This window comes from Salvelinus namaycush, chromosome 10, assembly GCF_016432855.1.
Source record: "Salvelinus namaycush isolate Seneca chromosome 10, SaNama_1.0, whole genome shotgun sequence".
NCBI classification, from domain to species: Eukaryota; Metazoa; Chordata; class Actinopteri; order Salmoniformes; family Salmonidae; genus Salvelinus; species Salvelinus namaycush.
The window spans coordinates 25,191,939-25,198,484 of NC_052316.1; positions in this window are offsets into that span (position 1 = coordinate 25,191,939).

Here is a 6,546-nt window from a genome sequence, read left to right on the forward strand (position 1 = left end):
AAGACAACCACCCACAAAAACCCAACACAAAACAGACTCCCTAAATATGGTTCCCAATCAGAGACAATGACTAACACCTGCCTCTGATTGAGAACCATATCAGGCCAAACATAGAAACGGGAAAACAAGACACACAACATGGAATGCCCACTCAGCTCACGTCCTGACCAACACTAAAACAAGAAAAACACAAAAGAACTATGGTCAGAACGTGACACTATGGCAGCGATTACTACTGTAAGTCTTCCTGGGTAAGTCTCTCTTTCCACACCTGGATTGTGCAACATTTGCCCATTGTTCTTTTCAGAATTTTTCCAGCTCTGTCAAATTGGTTGTTAATCATTGCTAGACAACCATTTTCAGATTTTCAATTAGATTTAGAGTACCAGTCAAAACTTTAGACACACCTACTCATTCCAGGGTTTTTCTTTATTTTTACTATTTTCTACATTGTAGAATAATTGTGAAGACATCAAAACTATGAAATAACACATATCATATACTGTAGTAACTAAAAAAGTGTTAAAACACATCAAAATATAGATTCTTCAAAGTAGCCACCCTTGGCCTTGATGACAGCAATTTTGTATCACATATATTACACATATGTGAGAGTGCCTCAAAAATAGGGTCCCAGAAGCCACTCAAAGATTGGCATGACCAAAACATGTGTCACAGTCGCTGGACTCTGGTGGCATTGCACACTTGGGGTCAACATTTGGATATATTTTTGGCCAATATGTCATTTGAGTAATGCAGACGATGCAAAATTATTTTAACTGAATGAGCCCATGCCTTATGCAAAATGATGAGGGGTGGATACGCTCAATACTGTGTTGCCATATGTCATCGGGTAGCTCGCCACCCATGTCTTGCTCCCATGCAGATTTTGTATTTGCCAAGGAAGGCTGATTAATGTTCTGTGTTATGTCATATAATCTGGAGATTTTTCCCTTTAAATACGGGTTAAGATCTAAGGACCTCTCGACTGGACACTTAGTGGGCTCGAGTGGAAATGAAGGGAAATATTTTTTGGCAAAGCTGCGAGTTTGCAGGTATCTTAAAAAAAGTGGGTATTGGGAATATTATGGTCAGCCCTCAGAGTATTGAATGAGACAAATGTGTTATCAACAAATTGGTCACAAAAAAACACCAATCTACGACGCTAGGAAGAGATGATTAGATGTTAATGGAGAGAAGCAGCTTGCTTGTTTAAGGCTAAAGTGATTTTGGAATTGGGACCAGATTTTAAGGGAGTTCTTGACAATGGGATTCAAAACATGGGTGCCAAGGTTCATGGTCAGAGGGGAACACAGAAGCGAGACAGGAGAAGTTGGAAGGCTTCACTCCATGATGGCCCAAGTTGGACCGTCCTTGTTTTTAAATGTAGAAACCCAATAAACACATTTAGATATATTTGCTGGCCAGTAGTAGTGTAAAAAAATGGGAAGGCCCAGCCCACCTGCGGGCTTAGGTCTCTCTAGATATACCTTTCTCATTAGTGGATTTGACTTATTCCAAATTAAGTTGGAAATGTAGCTGTCCAGTTGTTTGAACATCGACTTTGGCAGAAAAATGGGAATCTGTAACGCTTGTCTGAAGAAGAGGACCAAAGCACAGCGTGGTACGTGTTCATGATTATTTATTCAAACTGAACACTGAAACAAAATAACAAAGTGGAACAAAACGAAACAGTTCTGTCTGGTGCAAACACAAAACAACTACCCACAAAACACAGGTGGGAAAAGGCTACCTAAGTATGGTTCTCAATCAGAGACAACGATAGACAGCTGCCTCTGATTGAGAACCACACCCGGCCAAACACACAGAAATAGAAAACATAGAATGCCACCCCAACTCACGTCCTGACCAAACCAAAATAGAGACATAAAAAGGATCTCTAAGGTCAGGGCGTGACAGTACCAAAGGTGCGGACTCCAGCCGCAAAACCTAAACCTATAGGGGAGGGTCTGGGTGGGCATCTATCCGCAGTGGCGGCTCTGGTGCGGGACCCTCGCCGCCGACCCCAGACTGGGGACCCTCGCAGCGGGCCCCGGACAGGAGGGCGACTCTGGCAGCTCCGGACAGGAGGGCGACTCTGGCAGCTCCGGACAGGAGGGAGACTCTGGCAGCTCCGGACAGGAGGGAGACTCTGGCAGCTCCGGACAGGAGGGAGACTCTGGCAGCTCCGGACAGGAGGCAGGCACAGGACTCACCGGGCTGGGGAGACACACAGGAGACCTGGCTCTGGGAGCAGGCACAGGACTCACTGGGCTGGGGAAACACACAGGAGACCTGGCTCTGGGAGCAGGCACAGGACTCTCCAGGCTGGGGAGACATCCAGGAGGCCTCTTCCTTGGCCGAGGCACCGGATACACTGGGCCGTGGAGGCGCACTGGCGGTCTCGAGCGCAGAGCTGGCCCCACCCGTTCTGGCTGGATGCCAGCTTCCACCCGGCAAATGCGGGACGCTGGCACCGAGCACACCGGCCTGTGAATGCTCCGCCTCGACACCGTGAGCATCACCACATAGCACGGGGCCTGACCAGTCCCATGCTCGCCACGGTAAGCGTGAGGAGTTGGCTCAGGTCTACTACCTGACTCTGCCACACTCCCCGCTGCCTCTCGGGCTTCCTTGCCAGCCTTTTTCGTGTCGCCAACTCCATTCTCTGGTATCCCTCCTCGCACTGTTCTAGAGAATCCCAGGCGGGCTCCGGCACTCTCCCTGGGTCGACCAACCACCACTCTATCTCCTCCCAGGTTGTCTCATACTCCAGATAGCGCTGCTCACCTGTCCAGGAGTCCCTTTCACCACGCTGCTTGGTGGTGGGTAGTTCTGTAACGCTCGTCTGAAGAAGAGGACCAAAGCGCAGCGTGGTACGTGTTCATGATTATTTATTCAAACTGAACACTGAAACAAAATAACAAAGTGGAACAAAACTAAACAGTTCTGTCTGGTGCAAACACAAAACAGAAAACAACTACCCACAAAACACAGGTGGGAAAAGGCTACCTAAGTATGGTTCTCAATCAGAGACAACGATAGACAGCTGCCTCTGATTGAGAACCATACCCGGCCAAACACACAGAAATAGAAAACATAGAACACAAAACATAGAATGCCCATCCCAACTCACGCCCTGACCAAACCAAAATAGAGACATAAAAAGGATCTCTAAGGTCAGGGCGTGACAGAATCATTTGGAATAAGTACAAAAACCTAGGTAGTACAGTCATCTTAACAGAATGAATGTGACCTGCTAATGAAATGGGAAGAAACGATCACCTTATGAAATTCTGCTCAGTGCACTCCAGGAATGTTTTGAAGTTATGTTTAAACAAAGCCTTAAATGATATCCAATACCTTCTGCTAACTGATTAATGGGGAGGAGCACACTTTTTGTTAGGTTTAACTTATATGCAGAGAATGTCCCAAAACCTTGTAGCATGTCCAAGAGATAGGGTATAGTCTCCACAGGGTTAGAGATGTTTAAAAGAAGATCGTCTGCATATAAAGACACCTTGTGAGTTATTTCGCCCCTTAGTGTTCCCTTAATCCTCTGCTCCGCCCCCAGGGTGATAGCAAGAATCTCAATAGCCATATCAAATAGAAAAGGGGATAAACAGCAACCCTGCCTGGCCCCCCTGTGGAGAGGGAAGTAGCTGGAAGTAACATTGTTGGTGCGAACAGAGGCCACTGGGGACAAGTACAAAATCTTAATCTAGTAAAGGAATGATGGGCCAAACCCTAATCTCTAGTATTGTTAATAGATATTCCCACTCAACCCGGTCGAAAGCCTTCTCAGCATCAAGAGAGATGATGACCTCTGGCTGTCGAGTTGAGTGGGCAGAATAAAGAACATTAAATACCTGAGATAAATCCAGTTTGGAATCACTGTCTCTAAAGGGCCTTATTGAGAATTTTATAATCGCAGCACAAAAGGCTTATAGGGCGGTATGAGCCACAGTCTAGGCCTAGAAATTCTTGTTCTTTTTAAGCAAAACCGAAATAGTCACCTGGGTAAGTGTCTGGGGCAGTTTCTGACTAGAAAGGACTTCATTGTACATTGAGCTGAGGATAGAGGATAGTTTAGAGAAGAATGCTTAAAAAAATTCAATAGGGAAGCCATCAGGCCCAGGGGCTTTACCGCTCTGCATGGACCGAATTGCCCGAGTAGCTTCATCATCACTTATTGAGTTAATCATGTTAGTTTGTTTATCTGAAATGAGACAGGGGATGTCCAGATTGTCTAAAAATCCATGCATATGAGATGTGTCAGGAAGAGCCTCTGATGAGTAAAGAGCAGAGTAGAATTGCTTAAATTGATTGTTGATTTCTTTGGGATTGGTAGAAGTTAAATCAACTGCAACACAGATTTCAGGTATGGTGCTGCTAGCAGCGGATTGTCAAAGCTGGTGAGATAACAACTTGCCAGCTTTCTCTCCGTGTTCATAAAATGTCTGCCTCGACTAAAACAGAAGCTGCCCCATTTGTTTAGTGGAAAGATTAACAAATTCCGATTGGTGTAGCAGTCTCTCTTAGTAGAGTTCAGGAGTCAGTAAAGAGGCATATCTGTTGTCCACATCTAGAATGAGTTGAGATGGCTCCGAAAAGCATTTAGTGCGCTGTTTGTTGTCATATGCTGTGTATGAAATTATTTGGCCCCTTAGATATGCTTTTAACGACTCCAACACAGTAGAATGAGACACGTCAGTGGTGCAGTTGATCTGTAAAAAAGAAAGCGGATATCTAGCTGGACAGGGCTATGGTCTGAGATAAAGATGCTATGATATTGGTTATTAGTTACAAAAGGAATAATTGTATCGTCCAGCAGGAAAAAGTCAACCCTAGTGTATGAGTGGTGGGACTGGAGAAAAAAAGGAGTACTATTTAGCAGTGGGATTGCTCCTCCTCCATGAAATTATACGATTCCAGAAATGAGTTGATTACTGCGCCTGATTTTGAAATTACATTGTTGGGCTTTTTGGGATCTGTCTAGACTTGGATGTAATACACAATTTACATTTACGCCCAGTATCAAGTGATGACAGTTAAGGTTCGGAAGTGTTGCAATGAGGTCAGAGAAAAATGTAGCATCATAGAGGTTAGCCAGAACCATAGAGTTTAGCCAGAACCATAGAGGTTAGCCAAAACAACCTGTGTGCTAAACGAGTTCTCCATCACTATAATATCTGCCATTAGTATATGAAATTACTTTGGAGGAGACAAACCTTTTCTGATAAGGATGGCTGCCCCTCTGGCCTTTAGCACCAAAGTTGGAGTGAAATGTTTGGTCGACCCCTTTGGTGCGGACTGTAAGCTTCTTTAGTTTATCATGGTCGCTGGACCAGAGATGGGTCTCTTGGAGAAAAACTATGTCTGGACTTAAATACTTAAGATGAGCGTACACTCAGCTACGACTGACCACATGGTTAATTCCTTTTAAGTTCCAGCTGATAAAGCAAGTGGGGCCTAGAGTATGTGAATTAGGCATTGTCATAGTAATTAGAAATGAATGTTAGTACAATCACATGGCCAGTGTGCTGAAAGGTCAGAGTAATAAAATATAAAGAAAAGAAAAAACAGCTACAAACAACAAAATACTCAAAAGAAAACCTTGGACCCCTATGCTGTCCTACCTCTCCTAGACAAGAGCAAAATACTACTATGTTAAACCGAATCTCGACTCTATCCAGGCCAAACATAATCAAGTTGACACAAAGGGAAAGGATTCAGGAGGGAACCACCTCAATATGCATATTTGAAGGATAATAAAAAACTACATAAAAAAAGGAGGTATATGAGTTCACTAGTTGGTCCTTCGTTGCGTTAGCATGGCTAGTGTAGTGTCACGGGCATGGGCCTACAATGGCTAGTTAGTTGTATGTCGTCTGCCCTCCTGTGGATGTAGGTGTGCAGCAATGTCTTTTTTGGCCCTGGTTGGGTCCATGAATGTCTTCTGGGAGTAGTGATCTCCAGCACTGCTGGGTAGAGAATGCCAAACTTGGTGTCCAGGCAGCGATGTAGGAGCCACCTCACCTCGTTGAAGGCTGACCTCTTCTTCATGATTGCCGCCATGTAGTCCGGGTAAATTAGAATCTTCTGGCCGTTGTGTGTGATGGGAGCCGCTCGTGATGCCTTAAGGAGAATATCCTTCTCCTGAAAGTAGTGGAATTTGACTGCGATGGGTCTGGGCGGCTCCCCATTTTTTGGTGCGGACTGTAAGCTTCTATGCGCACGGTCAAGGGTGGGGACGTATTCGAGGCCTAGAATTTCCAGGAGCAGTTTAGCTATGAACAGGGTAGGCCGCAATCCGCCTACGGTCTCGAGTCCCTCTTTCACGCCGAAAATGTGACCGTTCCCTCGAGGTCCTCGTCCTTGGAAGTAAGTTTGTGACTCGTGGCTGTAATTCTGACATTTTATGATGAAAAGGCCAAAAATGTCAGGAAAATTGCCCAATTACTGAGTTGGGTTTGATTCCTAATTAAATGTTACAAAATTAACGCGGTAGGGGAGGTGTTGGTGAAGTATTAATAGTAAATTGTT